The following is a 17,703-nucleotide window of genomic DNA, read 5'->3' on the forward strand; positions in this document are numbered from 1 at the left end:
AATGAACCACACAATTCTTCCTAAAATTACTCAGAAGTACATTCCATGTCTGCTTCAGTTTAAAATAGCACACACACACACGCACACACACCCTCTGGATCCTGTTGTGCAGGGAAGTAGAGATTAATTCTTTCTTCCCCGTGTCACTGTTTTGATGAAGATTCCTCCGGCACCTTCCCTCCTGCAGCAAACAGCAGGGCCGGCCTGAGACATTTTTTCTGCTGGAAGTAAAGGAGAAGATAGCACCTCCTCTCATTCATATAAAACAACATTCGTTGACCTGGTGCCCTCCAGATGTTTCGGACTCCAACTCCAATCAGCCCCAGACACTGCCGATTCCGTTCACATCTAAAGGTGAACCCACCTAAACCACACTTTCTGAAACATACCGGTAAATGAAACTGAGCCATCCTTCGAAAGTCACAATTCCCCAAAGTTTGCAGTGCACTTCTCTGGCCAAGTATTGTTCCCCAAAACATATCAATAAGCAGTGTATATCACATGACCCAGAAAAACTGTCTGCGGACAAACGCTGGCTCCCTTGGCCGGTAAAGTGAGGTGAGCGCTGCAACCCCAGAGTTGTTCGCGACTGGACATAACAGTCAGGGGTCCCTTTACCTTTACCTATCAGGAGTAAGCATGGACCAATGGTATCAAATAGTATGGGAAACAGCCTTATTAGGAAAACTAACTGTCAAATCCGCAAGGGGGTTGCTCACGAGTAATGACAAAGTCCGTCTTGTCTTTTAAACAGTTTTATTGTGCCAAAGCTATTTACAGTGCGGTGCTACCTAAAAACATGACTGCCTAGTCGCTCGAAGAATCCAGAAGTGCCTGTTTTCTGCTGCGACCCCAACATAGGAATTTTGGCACCCTAAAGTGCCGCCTCCCCGGTCTCTTGACCCCTCTGCGCAGCTCAGGCGACGGAAGTGGCATTTCCCCCTCAGAGCGGGTTTGCTTGACAGTGCTAGGTCTCTGAGCGACATCCTGGAGCCCGCGCTCCACCTGGCTGCCTGAGGATAACTCCTCCTCCCCAGGAGAGGTGCTGGAAGAACCTCTGGGAGATGTATCACTAGATGGGAGTGGCTGGGGCTGCCTGTACCCACCTCGACCGGCCGCGGAGGGCAGGTCCCTGACACTAACCAATAAACTGAAACTGACACAGGGACAAATAGAAGAAGATGCCTTCACCCCAGTATGGCTCCCCTTTATCATATACACAGCCCAACAAGACAACGACAAGGATCCACCAACAGCATACGAATCAGTATGGCTAACCTAACCCGATACAAAAATACCCACCCACCAACCAACCCACCCCACTCACACATGAAAACAAAGTTCACCACACCAATCTCAAACAAACAAACATACCCTAGGCCAACCCCAACTTCTCTCACCCAGGGGTGTAGCAAGGGGGGTGGAGGGTGGGCCACCCCAGGTTCCATAATGGAGGGGGTGACAAATTATCAAGGAACAATTTTTTTTTTTATCCCTGCTCCAAAGGTCTTATTTTACTATACTAGGGATTATATAGCTATATATGAAATTTCATCCATATCAGTTAATATCTTGACCCTCCTCCACCAAAATAGCTGTTTACTTGGCTGTTTTCCTATGTCGTGAAGGCTGAAATTTTGGAGCACTTACTGTTCCCAACCCTAACCCTGTGGAAAGCCATCTAATTAGATTTTAATTTGATTTTGAGATGTTTTTAGGAGGTAATTTAATTATTGTTTGATTTTACACCAATGTTATGTATCTGATGTTAGCCACCCTGAGCCCGACTTCGGCCAGGTAGGGCGGGATATAAATAAAAGTTTTTTTAATTATTATTACTTGTTATTATTCCTTATTATTCCTTTATTTACCTTGCTACCCCCCTGCTCTCACCACCAAAGGAATACAAGCGAATAGTAAAGAGAACCCACACAAGCGACGCTGACACAACCCCCCATACACACATACACTAAGTAGAAGCGAAGCATTGCCACCCAACCCCACCCACCACCATGCTCCCCTCCATCTCTTTCCCCCTTTTCTTCCTAATGTAACGCTAATGTCTCAACAAATGAAACTGATCTGTAGAAAATGTAACTTGAAAAAAAGAGACATTGCACATACTTTTGTAAACCAAAAAATCTTTAATAAAAATATGTTTGTTTGTTTTAAAAAAGCAGTGTATGAATTGTTCAAATAAATAAATGAAGCGTGTTTTCAAAGGCAGATACAGTGGTACCTCGGGTTACGAACTTATTTCCTTCTGGAGGTCCGTTCTTAACCTGAAACCGTTCATAACCTGAGGTACCACTTTAGGTAATGGGGCCTCCCGCTGTTGCTGCCGTGCGGTGGTGGCGCGATTTCTGTTCTTGTCCTGGGGCAAAGTTCTTAACCTGAGGTACTACATCCGGGTTAGCGGAGTTTGTAACCCGAAGTGTTTGTAACCCAAGGTACCACTGTATTAAATGAAATTAACATGCAAAAAATGTTTCCCGCTCCTGGCACCTACATGGAGGCTTAGCTTGTTGTCCTCGGAACAACCCTGCAAAGTTGGCCAGTCCGAGGGATACCGAGCAGCCCAATACCACCCAGTGATCTTCACCCTTGGAGTCAGATCTCCCCAGTGCAAGCCTGGATGCTCTCTATCTGGAAGCACGTTGCCCCCGTTCCTGGGTGCCTCTCTGGGAACAAACCAGTGGAAATGGACCCTCGAGCAAAGCAATGTCTTCGGAGCTGAGTGCCATCCACTTAGCTCACACAGCCCAGCTGTTGTTGCTTGCTCCCTGTTTACGTGGCAGCCGAGAAAGAGAGAGAGAGAGAGAAAGAAAGAAAAATTGCTTATGGGAGGCGAGGGCTTGTTGAAAGGGAGATGCGCTCCCTCTCGCCCAGATGGGACCGTCGCAAAGGCTTTCTGCTGGTTCACCGGAGGGCATGGCAACCCATGTGCAGTGGGAGAAAAGGAAAGGTTATTTTGAATGGGCCATGTGACTGTCCGCTAAAGAGTGGGTAAGTGCCCTCTTCCAACAACTTGTAATGACGTAGCTGGGCATCTGCCCTAGCAAAGGGGCCCACCGCTGAGCTTGAAATTGACCACTGTCACAGGGACATCATCACCATCATCATGATTATTAATATTATTATTATGGATTGCTTCCCATGAGGCATCTGGAAGCGATTTACAATATGATAGCATACATAAAACAGTCGCCTATATAAAAACAGCTTAAACAGTTGCCTGTATCTGTTGCATCTGCACATATATCTCTTTGTAAACCATTGTGAGGTTTTGTTTATTTTACAATCAAGCAGTGTATACATTTTAAGAAACACACACACACACACGAGTTTAAAAAAAATCTTATAAGCATAAAAAAGTTTAAACAACAGTACATAAATAAAAACAGTTCGATTCCAACTAGGATAAAGATTTCTGAAGGCCTTTTGAAAGGGGAACGCCTTTAGCAGGTGTCAAAGAGACAACAGAGGAGACGTCTGCCTGATATGCTGTGGGAGTTCAAAAGGGTCGGGGCCACCACACTAAAGGTCCCGTTCTCACATCATGTGGAATGGGCATCCTGATTCTGCAGGGTGCCATCTGCTGCAGAATGCAGTGATCCAGTTGGGTATGCAGAGGATAAAGGGATATTTTTGGTATTCTGGTCTGAAGTTGTATAGGCCTTTGTACACCAAAGCCAGCACCTTGAACTAGCCTGGTAGCTAACTGGCAGCCAGTGCGATTCTTTCAGCATTGTGGGGGAAGTGAAAAATGTCCCCATTTTCATCTGTGAAATGTTGGAGGGTAAGGGCTCCAAGTCATCGCTTCGCTTCCAGTGTCTCTCAAGACAGATGGGGGCCAGTTTTGCATTCCATTCCTCTGCAGCAAAGCCTGAACTCTAGTTCCGGCCGCCCTTCAGACCTTTTGCGTTAAGGAAAGTGATGGGGAAATGCCCTGGGGAAGTGTGGGATAACAAATGCTTGACAGACGTCATATAACTTCCATGTAAACGAACCAGGATGGACGCTCAATAAACTGTCAATGTCATCTAGCCTCCTTGCAATCGTTTTGGAAACAAATCAGGGTGATTGCTCATTAAACAGGCTGCCCAGAAGCGAGCTAAGCTCTGTTTGCATCCACAGCCACAACTCAGCAGGCCTCTGCACCTGTTTCAGCTACTGTAAACCCACAACCTCTTTGTGTCTTTGGAAGAAGACATCAAATCTCCCAGCATCCTAGTAGATGCAGCTTGCTGATTAAAAAGGAGCTAATTGATGGCACTGAAATGCCATCAAAAGGTGATTTCTTTCACACCTTTGAACTCTGTTTTAATTAAACAGGTGATCACCGGCAGAGCAGAGAATCCCCACTTCCCCCATAAAGTGTGAAATGAAAATATAGGGCAAGAGGGCAGGGAAAACGGTGTTAATATTTCCCTATTCTTATCTGTGCATGCAACCATGCAGCTGAAGTAACAACAACAACAACAACAACAACAACAACAACAAACCAGCCTCAGAGTAACTTGCATGGGTAAAAATAAAATAATAAAGACATTAAAAGCAGATTAAAAAACACAGCAATAAAAAACTAAAATGCAGACCAGACAAGGTATCTCTAGATACATTAGAGAAGATATATCAAAGGAACAATATATTTAAAAGGAGGAAAATGAAAGGCAGATGGGACTCCTCAACCTGGGAAGGGAGCCTATCTAGGAGAAGGAAAACTCTGATCCTAAATCTCTGCTGCCTTGTGAGATGAGATATCTTCGGGAGAATAAAAGGCTAAGGCAGGCATCCCCAAACTGCGGCCCTCCAGATGTTTTGGCCTACAACTCCCATGATCCCTAGCTAACAGGACCAGTGGTCAGGGATGATAGGAATTGTAGTCCAAAACATCTGGAGTGCCGAAGTTTGGGGATGCCTGGGCTAAGGAGTAAACCCTAGACAAATCCGGAGTGGAGTCCCTAAGGCGTTTGGGCAGTGCCTTGTACGTCTCCTTCTGGCAACTCCTGCAGCCAAACTGGTGCCAAACGCATTGCTCTGCTTTCCTTTTTTACCATATCAGCAAGACCACGACTGGGCAGCCCAGGACCCACATACACAAGGCCCAGGCTTGCGCCTCGGAGAGGTCACTTTGGTACTGCAAATGCAGCAAAACCAAGCAAAGGCCACTGACATATCTAACTACCCTGCCAATAAAACAACACCAGCTTGGCTAGCGAATAATGTTTTCGCCTGGCACCTAAAAAGAGACAGCGATGGCACCAGGCTCGCTTCCCTGTGTTAAAAATAACTAATCTGTCCTCACTGCAGGATGCCAAGCATGCACCCTCCCCACGAGACTCTGAGGAGTTAGCATTTCCGGATTCATTCAAGGAGAGCGACCCTGTGTGCCCATGAATTTTCAGCCATTGGTTATTCAAATGCCACTGGCTCCTAACTGTCCTCTCGCTTCGTTTGCTGAACTGCAGCCGTTGGTGTGAGTAATGTCCATGGCTTTTCCTTGAAGGCAAAGGCCCCCCACCATCTAACCTGAACCCAGACAAATGGGAAGGTCATGGGAATGGAAGAGTGCACAAGATTCCCATTCCACTTTTGCTGAACTTTCTCATCCAAGGAAAGCATGGCCATGTTCTTCCTTGAGAGGTGATAAGAGTGGGGCTGCCTTTACAGAGCAAGCTTCCTTCCAGACGAGACAATGCTGAAGATGGAGGCTGGTGGGGCAGAAGACAGAAGGGGGGGGGCACCAGAGCCAATGACGGGGATGGGAAGCCAACTAATTCAAGTCTTGTCTCCATGTTCCTCCCCGCTGAGTTGTACAAGGGCAATACTGAGAGTGAGAAGGAGGAAGCAGACAGCCAAGGCTACCCAAAGGGTTGGTTGCAAGTGGGAAGGCAGGCAGGTGGGTGGGGACAGGGTGAGATTGGTGGGGTAGTGTCATGGACTGGTTGGATGCAAAGGAATGGTGGGAGGAGCCAGCTGGAAAACTCCCAAGGGAAGAAGGTCCAGAGACCAGGGATTGGTGGTGGGATGATGATGAGTGGTCAGAGGGAGAAGAGGGAGCTGACTGGGAGAAGGAGGGTGTCAGAAGCTGAAGAGGCAACAGGGCTTAGCGAGCTGGGGGAGTCCGTGGCAGAGAGATGTCCAGAATCAGAGGCAGAGGCTTAAGTAGGAGGCCAAGAGGCAGAGATTAGTCTGGCTGGTGAAGAGTTGTGGGTGTCTTCCCCTCCTGCTACAACAAACTCCCCTCCCCCCTGTCTCCCTGAACCAAGAGAGACATGAAAAGGGTGGAGGAGAGGTTGGCTGCATGTGGGCTTAGTCTCTGATTGCTTGGGAAATGCCTTGGAGAAGAGGGAACTTAGGTGGCTGTTGGGAGAAAGGGTGCCTAGTGGTCATGGAATGTTGGTGTCTGTTAGGGAGAAATGGAAAGCTAAGGAGAAGGGGAGTGGAATATCCTGGAGGCAGGCTGGAACCCTGAGCAAGAGAACTCGATGCTGCAACATTTTATTGCAGCCCCCACTTGCAACCTGCTTATTTGCAAATGTGCAAGTTGAGCAACTAAGAGGAAGCCAGAGATGGTGGGGAACTGGTGTCTAAATGGTATAGCAAGTATAAAAACAAAAAATGTTGGCCTTCACCAGAGTATGTATGATTGTGTGCATCAATTTCAGTTTCTCTCAAATTCTTCTTTTTCCAGGCTTAAGTTCAATTCCCCACATTTCCACACCAGTTTGCAAGCTCAATTTTAAGAAAGTCCTCATGAGAACCCATCATGTGCATACACAAGATTGTATGCAATTTTGCCTAATATAGAAGTTTTATTGCAAAGCGCTTCCTCCCAACATAATGCCTTTTAATATGTAGGTTCCATAGATATATATGCCATTTCATGCACACTTTACAGCGGTATATGGTGGGGTTTTTTTGCGCACAATGCTTGGCTGGAGAACTTCACTGCAAAATTGAAGTTCTGAAGGATAACTGCTCTTCAGATCTCGTCTTGTAAGTGAGAATCAGAACAGTTTGCTTCTAAGCGTGCGCAGAATCAAACTGAATCAAATCTCTCCCTCATCCCTAGAGAGAGGCTGGGATGGTGGCAGAGATGGGGCGGTTAGTTGCAACCCTGCCTGCAAAAAGGACGGTTGCCCGAAACCAAAATGCACCCGCTTTTCACTTTGCTCTGTTCAAAAAGCCTCCCTCTCTCTTTGATGCAATGTTTGGGTTGCAGCTGCGCAGAATGCTGATGAGCGCACTGCTCAATGCAGCCGCAGCTCCTCACCCCTCCAATGGGCTATATATCTCGCCGGCCTGCCAGTGGCATCTTGACCCAATCCTCCCCCAGCTTTTCTTTTCATTTATTGGGCTGGGTATTTTGGAAACGCAGCTTAATTGTGCCATGTGTTACATCCCTGCACTCGAAACCTTGGCAGGTTTGTAGAGGAGGATTGGAGAGGAAGCCTTCACCAACCTGGTGCCCTCCAGATCTTCAGGCGAATGGCAGAATGCCAAACAAACAAACAAACAAGACTACAACTCCCATCAGACCCAGCCAGCATGGGGTGGGATATCAGTTTGGCAAAGGCTGATCTACCCTATCAAGTGCAAAGACCCTGGGAGAACTGAAGGGCAGTAGGATCCTTTTTAAAATAAAAATTTGCAAAGCGAAGGCTGCAGTCCCATGCACCAGGAACTTAGCCCTGTTGAGCAACTTAACACAACTCAATAACTTAAACACTTAAGCACCGGGAAAAGGTAAAATTTTCAGAGGAGAATATTCTTTTGAACTATATACCTATTGTATGGAAGTTGACAACTGGACAAGGAAAATAGATTCTTACGTGCCCTGGCTGTTGCCAAGAGACTGCTACGGATGAACTGGAAGAATGAAGATAAGATTCCCTTCAACCAATGGATCGACAACATGACAACACTCGCAGCTTACGAACGGATTGCTTGCAGACATAGACTTTGGACAAATATAGTGATATTTGGAATGAGTATATAAATAATGTAGGTTATGAATAAATACATTTGTATCAGGAGTATAGCATCATTTAATTCTATAGAACAATATATGGAAGTGTATCGATTTTACCTATTCCTTTCTCACACATTTTCACTCTTTTCGCTTTATCACTTACTTCTTTATAAATAAATAAAAACAATGGCCGCCAGTACAGAAAACATGGCCGCTGCCATTATTATTTTTTCTTTTACCCACAATACACCAGAACCAGAAATCCCAGAGTTTTGCATTTGGAGAGAAATGCAGATAATGGGCTGCAGTTGCAGACAATGAGGAGAACATGCCTCCTTCCTGGTGCCCAGATAGGAGAGGACCCTAGGACCGCATCCTGCCAAGGGTCTGCAAAATCCCTGGTGCGGGTCTCTTTATAAGGAAACCGAGGTGCCTCTCCCTGTTCTCTGTTGCTTCAAAATTGCCGAAGCGTCATAACGTCGTCACTCCATGGAGGGACTGAAGATTCCGTCTGCAGAGCTAATGGCAATCATTGGCTTTCCAGACAGTCCTCGAAAAGGATGGCTTTTGTGCTCATACTGCAAAGTGGGTAGGGTTTTTCATTGTCGTTTTTTTTGGTGCCAATTTCACCAGCTGCACTCTCTCTCAGGAACTGGACTGTAAAGCGCTCGGAAAGTTAACGCACTTAACATCATTCCTGCTGTATTTGAAGACTGAACACTCTCAAGAAGCCCAGAAGCAAAAGCAAAATGTGTGTGTGTGTATGTTTATGAGAGAGAATGGGGTGGGGGGAGAGAGAGAGATATATAATGCTTTTATTAAGAGGGATGGATTCAACACAGAGAAAGTGAAAGCTTCTGGGTTTCTAATCCGTTGAGTGGTGGGGTTATTTTGAGACCTTTTTAATTTTTTTGGCTTTGTCAGTGTATCCTAACTTGACACAATAAAAGCCCGTTAGTGATGGATTTATGCTATACTGTCCAAACATCGCCGAAGAATTGATGCTTTTGAATTATGGTGCTGGAGGAGACTCTTGAGAGTCCCATGAACTGCAAAAAGATCAAACTTATCCATCCTTAAAGAAATCAGCCCTGAGTGCTCACTGGAAGGACAGATCCTGAAGCTGAGGCTCCAGTATTTTGACCACCTCATGAGAAAAGAAGACTCCCTGGAAAAGACCCTGGTATTGGGAAAGATGGAGGGCACAAGGAGAAGGGGACGACAGAGGATGAGATGGTTGGACAATGTTCTCGAAGCGACTGGCATGAGTTTGGCCAAACTGCGGGAGGCAGTGGAGGATAGGGGTGCCTGGCGTGCTCTGGTCCATGGGGTCACGAAGAGTAGGACACGACTGAATGACTGAACAACAACGTCCAAACATCATTCCACTTTATTTTTTGTTCTGTGGTGCTTCCCCTGTTACCGCATTATTGACACCTGGAGGCGAGCTCTTGCCCTATAGCACAGCAGAAGTGGGAGAAAATTTAAAGCACAACACACACCCACACACAAACACACACCCACACACCCTGGAATGCTTGTGATACAGAAAGTTACAGGAAACTATGGGCATAGCTGTCAACCTTCCCTTTCCCCCCCGGGAAATTCCCCTATCAGTACTATACTATAGACTATAGTACTGATAGGGGAATTTCCCGCAAAAAAAGGGGGGAGGTTGGCAGCTATGACTATGGGACATGCACTGATTGGGAATAAAAGCAGTGTGTCCGCCCCAAAAAGCAATAATAAATGAAATCACAGAGAGCAATCATTTTTATCAAATGAAAGCATCACTCCAAAGGTCTCCACAGTCTATGTTCATTCAGGGTTGCCTATGGGATAAAGTCATGGCACGTGGCATAAAAAAAAGACTTGGTTTTTTTGGCTGCTCTCCTTTCTTGTGAATGAGTTGTTTGCTTGTCCATTACTATCAGGTCCCACAACTGAGAAAGCCATGCTTCACACAGATCTAGTCGTAAATTCAGTTCACCACATTTTGCAGCAATTTTACAAAATAAAATAAAATTACATCTTCGTGAAAATTCACCAGCATTTTAGTATGGATTTCTCCTAATAAACCCCCTATTTATAAGTGTTCACATTTTTCCAAGCAATTTTTTTCTGGTACGATGCATTTTTACATATTACTTTCTCTAATATATTCATTTTTATGCATGTTCTCCCCAAATATATGTGTTTTTGTAAACGTTGTCTGGCTGGCGAACTGCATCACAACATTCAGATAAGTGCGAATTTTGCAGGACAGCTACGCTTTGGTTTGCAAAGCACAGGTCTGATCATTTTGGCTTTAAAATGCGTCCTGCATCACATTTCCCCTTCATCCCTAATCCAGGGCAAGAATGTATTTTCCTGATCATATTCAGAAGGATGCAGTGCTGAATTCCCTGACGTAAATGCAACTGTAAACAGAGCTAGCTCTGCCCCAGATACCGAAGCCTTAAAGGGATGCCACATTTCGTCAGATGTTCCCATCTACTTTGGCAGGAGAAACATTTAATTTTCCATTTGATTTTTCTCTGATTTCTGTATCATCTTGAAAGTGTAATAAAATCAACAACAACAACAACAACAACAACAACAACAACAACAATGACGTGTGGACTGAGTCTCTGGCCTGATGCTTATGAAAAGACCAAAAGAAGCTCAGCTAATAGAGAAATCAGATACGTAGGGGATCAGTTTGTTTTAGAGGGACGGAAGGCAAGAAATGTCCGGTTTTTTAATAATAGCATGGCAGCAAGATCTGGAAGGAGGAAGCCGACTCGTTCAGATATCCTTTCATCATAACGAAGATTTAATTTGCAAAAGCCTTAGCTCCCCAGCCCAGGATAGTTGGCAGTTGTTCTGCAATGGATTTTCAGAGATTTGCCATGTAAACAGCTAAGGAGTTCAGGAGGGAAGAACGCGCCCCCCCCCATCAAATCTGATTTAAGCAGTTTTAAGATTATCCTCAGGAGTACTGGGATATATTTTTTTAAGTCAAGGAAGCACTGTACAATTAGGGTTTTGCAACCAGCTTTGGATGAGACATGAGGCAGGGCATGATCTCAAGGCTCAAACTCCATTAGGAATCCAAAGCTTCTGTTCTCAGCTGCCGACTCTCACCCCTGTTGGCTATCCATTCACCTTGACTCGTTTGTTCCATAGCTGAGAACTGCTATCTTTTCAGAACCTGTGTAGCACATGCACAAGGGCATCGACTGTTCACACTAGGACACTGCTATATCAGCGGCTGTCAAGCTTGCTGCGTGGAGGGAGCCCTTTCTGCCAGGGTGTGTGTCAAGACCCTGAGACTAGATTCCCTTTCTTTAGGGAATTTGATTGGAGGGAAAGCCCCAGAAGCAGGACCCTGTTATATGAATTCTAAGGTCATAAAAGGTAAAGGTAAAGGACCCCCAGTTGCAGATGACTCTGGGGTTGCAGCGCTCATCTCGCTTTACTGCCCAAGGGAGCCAGCGTACAGCTTCCGGGTCATGTGGCCAGCATGACTAAGCTGCTTCTGGCGAACCAGAGCAGTGCACGGAAACACCGTTTACCTTCCCGCCAGAGCAGTACCTATTTATCTACTTGCAGTTTTGGGTGTGCTTTCAAACTGCTAGGTTGGCAGGTGCTGGGACCAAGCAACGGGAGCTCACCCCATTGTGGGGATTCGAACCGCCGACCTTCTGATTGGCAAGCCCAAGAGGCTCAGTGGTTTAGACCACAGTGCCACCTGCGTCCCTCTAAGGTTATATATATATATATATATATATATATATATATATATATATATATATATATATGTATATGTATATAATAAATGTTCATAAATGTACAAGGCAAACACATACATAAGTATATAAAATACGTGTCTGAAATAGTACAGGAGAACAATCCTGAAGCCATTTTGACTCTCCCAAATTGACCTCAAATATTTCTCTGCAAGGAGGAAGGATATGGGAAAAGCTTTCCAATTGCCTTTGTACTGTAGGGGCTTACACATCCCTGTAAATACAGTCTGGCAAGTATCTGTTAAGCTGACCGCACTATCAATATGCGTAAGAGATTCAGGAACTAAGTATTTACCATCTCAAAGGAATGGCCAGGCTACCCATAAAAGGCAATCAGGTAAGGCATTATCAGGTATCCTGGTAGTCAGGAGAAAAGCAACACACTCAAATTTCTGCTGGGGACCACCTCTTTCTGTGATGTATGTATGATGTTTTTGAGGGTGGTCTTGAGCTACAGCAGGGGTCAGCAACCTTTTTCAGCCGTGGGCCAGTCCACCATCCCTCAGACCATGTGGTGGGCCGGACTATATTTTGAAAAAAAATATGAACGAATTCCTATGCCCCACAAATAACCCAGAGATGCATTTTAAATAAAAGCACATATTCTACTCATGTAAAAATACGCTGATCCTCGGTCCGTCCACGGGCCAGATTTAGAAGGCGATTGGGCCGCATCCGGCCCCCGGGCCTTAGGTTGCCTACCCCTGAGCTACAGGGTGGGCAATTTCAAAAGTCTACAAGAACTTGCACACCAATGTTCTGGGTTCCTCCTCCCTCCTGCTGGGGGGGGGGTTGAGCTCCCTGTTGCAACAGTTTAATAATGATCAGGCTTACTAGCTGTTTTGCTTCTCAATATTCTCTGGTTGGCCTCTGTTATTTTCTCCTACCGATAGAGAACCTACATAAGGACTCTATACGGGGTCTTGGGTACCCCATAAGGGAAAAGGAGCAGCTTTTTCTTATAACAACCCCCTGGTACCAGTCATTAGGTGCTGGTGCCCCATGGGGAGGAAGGCAGGGAGCCCAACAGTAGAGGGAGCCTAAGCCAATGACAGCCAGCAGAGGCTACTATTTTGAGTTTTGTTCTCAACTTCCTCCCTGCTGAATTCTACAAAGGCAATGCTGAGATTGAGGAAGAAGAAGCTGTCAGCCCAGACGACTCATAGTCTGTAATAAGGCAGGCAGGCAGGCAGGTGAGGGGTTGCCTGAAGGTAGACTGCTCAGGTGGTCTTTCAAATATCCTGGACTCAGGTTGTTAAAGAGCCTTGCAAATTAATGCATGCGCCTCGAACCCGGCCCTGTAGTGTACTTTGTATGGGCAGCTAGCGCACACTTTTGAGCACCAGAGTTATGTGCTGGCTGTAGTTTGTCCCCGTCAGCAGTATAGCTGCAGCGTTTTGCACCAGCTGGCAGCCCTGGACCAGGTCCAAGGGTAGCCCCACACACAGAGAGCATTGCAATAATGGAGCATGGAGGTTGCCGGCGCATGAATCGCAGCGCAAGAGCAGCCGCCGTTTGTGAAGCAGGCCTAGCCGGTAAAAGGCACTCCTATTATGTTCCCTTCAGAGGAGAGGAGCTCCTCCTTCAAACGCACCAGGCAGCCTGCCGACTGAAGAATTTCTCCATTCATGCCTTTATCCAAAAAGGCAGCTCTCTCTCCACCTTTGCCAAACTGCCCCGTGGAGAGGAAGTCGTTTTCTCGGCCCCTCTTTTTGAAACCCCGTTCGCAGGTGAACGAAGGAGCAGCAGGGAAGTTTATTTTTGATCGCGTTCTGAACTTCAGGAGCGAGTCGGTGCCAGTGAAGTCCCTGTGTCCAGATTGCCCATCAGCTAATTGGCCCTCTGGAAGGCATTTTGTGCCAATGTGCCTGAAAAAAAGGCAATCCCACGCTGTCCTTCCTTTCACTTAATTCACTGCCGGTATTATTTTCTGTGTGATGTGTTATTGGAGAGCTGGATCGACCACAATGCAGAGTGAGATCCCATGCAGGTTAGAATGCGTACTGGAGGTCAATGCTCTAGGATTTGTAAGTTTCATTCCCAAGAATTTAGAAGGGTTTTTTTGTTGTTTTTTGAAAGAATCAAAATCAAATACTATGACTCACAGTAAGTGACAAAACTAAGATCATGGCCACTGGTCCCATCACCTCCTGGCAAATAGAAGGGGAAGAAATGGAGGCAGTGAGAGATTTTACTTTCTTGGGCTCCATGATCACTGCAGATGGTGACAGCAGTCACGAAATTAGAAGACGCCTGCTTCTTGGGAGGAAAGCAATGACAAACCTAGACAGCATCTTAAAAATCAGAGACATCACCTTGCCGACAAAGGTCCGTATAGTTAAAGCTATGGTTTTCCCAGTAGTAATGTATGGAAGTGAGAGCTGGACCATAAAGAAGACTGATTCCCGAAGAATTGATGCTTTTGAATTATGGTGCTGGAGGAGACTCTTGAGAGTCCCATGGACTGCAAAAAGATCAAACTTATCCATCCTTAAAGAAATCAGCCCTGAGTGCTCACTGGAAGGACAGATCCTGAAGTTGAGGCTCCAGTACTTTGGCCACCTCATGAGAAGAGAAGACTCCCTGGAAAAGACCCTGATGTTGGGGAAGATGGAGGGCACAAAGAGAAGGGGGCGACCGAGGACGAGATGGTTGGACAGTGTTCTCGAAGCGACTGGCATGAGTTTGGCCAAACTGCGGGAGGCAGTGAAAGATAGGCGTGCCTTGCGTGCTCTGGTCCATGGGGTCACGAAGAGTCGGACACGACTGAACGACTGAACAACAACAAGAAGTCCCCAAAGCAAATTAAGCAGTTGATATTATTAAATAAGATACAGGTAAGATTTCTGCCCACCTAGCAGTTCGAAAGCACGTCAAAGTGCAAGTAGATAAATAGGGACCGCTCCGGCGGGAAGGTAAACGGTGTTTCCGTGCGCTGCTCTGGTTCGCCAGAAAGCGGCTTTGTCATGCTCGCCACATGACCCGGAAGCTGTCTGCGGACAAACGCCGGCTCCCTTGGCCTATAGAGCGAGATGAGTGCCACAACCCCAGAGTCGGACATGACTGGACCTAATGGTCAGGGGTCCCTTTACCTTTAAGATTTATAATTGTTTGCTATTACGAGTTGAGCATTGCTGGGGACTTTTCCAGTACATAATAAAATATTAGCAAATAAAATATAATAAAAACTTTCATCAGACCATTTTTTAATCAAGTAGTTTATTTCGGGATTCAATGAAGGGTTGTTTCCAATGTTGTGCTACGTGACTGCTCCACCAGCACAAGGATTTTTGCTTGAGCAATGGCACAGTTGCCCCCTCTTCCCCCCCTCCACCCCCAAATCTATTCTAGGGGTTCCCCAACCCTCTGGAGCAGATCTGGAGAGTCTGGGGGGGGGGAGTCCCACTTTGCAAGAAAAACTCATTATGCTGACAGGATGCCGTAGTTGAACACTGCCAATATGAGCCACGTCCCACATTTGGAACATCCCATCAAATTGATGATCTCAAGCTTCTTTATTTCCATATGTGGCTATTTGCCAGTCAGCTGCCACTAGAAAATAGATAACCATCTCTCTTTCATATTTTGGCACCTTGGGCAGCATTCAGCTAAGTTTTATTCAGGGGTAGACCTGTTTAATGAATAGGATTAAATTAAGTCCATTGATATCCAGTAGGCCTACTCTGTGTAAAGACGTAGCCACCCTCTTTGTGTTTTCACATTGCCAAATAATGCAAGGAACAGGGTCAAATTTCAGGATGCATCCTGTCATTTCCCAGATGCCATCCAGGAATACTTCCCAGTATCTCTTGATATTCAGCGATCAATAAATTGCACACTATCTGATCTAGTGCTTCGGGATCTCAAGATCCTAAGGCAGAGATGGGTAAGCTTAGGTCCAGGTCTGGGCCCTCCACCTGACCCTTTGAGCTCTCCCCAGGCCACAACCCTCTACACAGACTCGCACCCTGGTCTTTACCTGTACTGTACTGGAAAGTGTGTAGTGTGTGGAGTGTGCGTGTGTGTGCGTGTGCGTGCCCCCTAACATTTTCCTGATGCAACCTTGTTTTAACTTCCCTGTGCACCAATCAGAACGAACGAACACTAAGCCAACAGCTGATGCGGCAATCAAATCAGGGTGAAGGCTGAATAATCAGGTGCTCTGGAAGCAACCAGGGTGGTCTTTGGGTGCTAGCAGTTGCACAAATTAATTATCACTAACAAGTGTCGCAATTTAATGAAAATGGGGCTGCAAGCAGAAGGTACCCTTCCAGCTCATTGAAGGTAGCATGGCAATGCCATCACTGTCCGTGGTATTCATTCATGTCGGTGTGGTCTCAGGTCAAAGAGGTTCAGCAGATTTTCAGTGTGGTTAGCAACCTTCATAATGAAAGGGGACAGAGTTGGGCTTTGGTAGGGCTGCCATGTGTCTGGAATTCCCCAGACATATCCGGGATTCATCCACCGAAAATCAGTTAAAATGTCCGGGAAAATCTGGGCTTATGGCAGTCCATATGGGAAGTGTTGATATTTTGGCGAATTTCCTTTAAAAAACAGCTCAAAGACAAAAGAAACAAACAAAATCTCAACAACTCTTATTTTGACATTTTGAAATATGGCAACCCTAGCTTTGGGCTATAATGTGTTCTACAATCTGTTGTTATGCAATAATCGTGCATTAGTACTGGATTTATACTGGGCTGTCCGTATAACAGGACCCAGGTGGCGCTGTGGGTTAAACCACAGAGTCTAGGGCTTGCTGATCAGAAGGTTGGCGGTTTGAATCCCTGCCACGGGGTGAGCTCCCGTTGCTCGGTCCCAGCTCCTGCCCACCTAGCAGTTCGAAAGCATGTCAAAGTGCAAGTAGATAAATAGGGACCGCAATGCAATGATTGGAAACAAAAGCAGTATGTCTGCCTTGAAATGTTTACAGCTGTAAATAGTATTGAAGGAGGTATCACTGCCCTGATACCATTCCTGAGCTCAAACCATCATGAACACACAATAAAAACGTCTGGAGTTGCCCAGAGAAACGAGGTTGGCTGAGAACAAACAGGTTGGTGGGGCAGTGCCCCATTTGCCCTAATGAAGCAGTCTCCACTGACTTGTCCCAGATAAATGTGTGTTCATTGCCACTGGAAATTCTTATCTTTCTCTGTCTGTCTGTCTGTCTGGCCTATCCGGCTGCTAGCAGGGGATTCTGCAGCCCAGCATTCCATCCCTTGCCTTCAGATCTTGAGTTTCATTCCTTGTTCAATCTCCCCCACTGCCCATTAATTAAGATGAATTAGATGGTGCGCGTACCACATTTCAGCTTTCCTGTGTGTTGGCAGTCGTGACACCTTTGTTTAATGAGTGAGTCAGCGCAGCTCAGGTGTTGCTTATATATATTTTTAGAGATGTGTAGTAAGTTTAACGTTTTGCCTTCTTTCATCCATATCCTCGTTAATCCTCCCCCAGGCCCTCTTTTAATAACAGCACTGGAATGAGCGTAAGAGACCATCTGGATCCAGCCTCTTGGCCGTGACAGGTACCTGTTCAGCTCTACTGTATTTTGAAAACCTCTCTGGATGGGGAAGGAACAGCAGTGATGGCAAGTGACAAAGGGAGCTGACAAATATTCATCTAGCTCATGGTTTCCCAAACTTCGGTCTCCAGCTGTTTTGGGACTACAATTCCCATCATCCCTGACCACTGGTCCTGCTAGCTAGGGATGATGGGAGTTGTAGTCCAAAACATCTGGAGACTAAAGTTTGGGAAACCCCGAGCATCAGGTGTGTGGAACCCTTGACCCTCCAGATGTGGCAGAAATACAACTCCCATCATTCCTTGGCACTGGACATACTTGCTAGGGTTAAAAGGTGTTCAGCAACACCTGGAGGGTCAAAGATTCCCCACACCTGAGTTACACTGACCAGCAGTGATTCTCCAGGG

This window comes from Lacerta agilis, chromosome 15 (assembly GCF_009819535.1).
Source record: "Lacerta agilis isolate rLacAgi1 chromosome 15, rLacAgi1.pri, whole genome shotgun sequence".
Lineage (NCBI taxonomy): Eukaryota > Metazoa > Chordata > Lepidosauria > Squamata > Lacertidae > Lacerta > Lacerta agilis.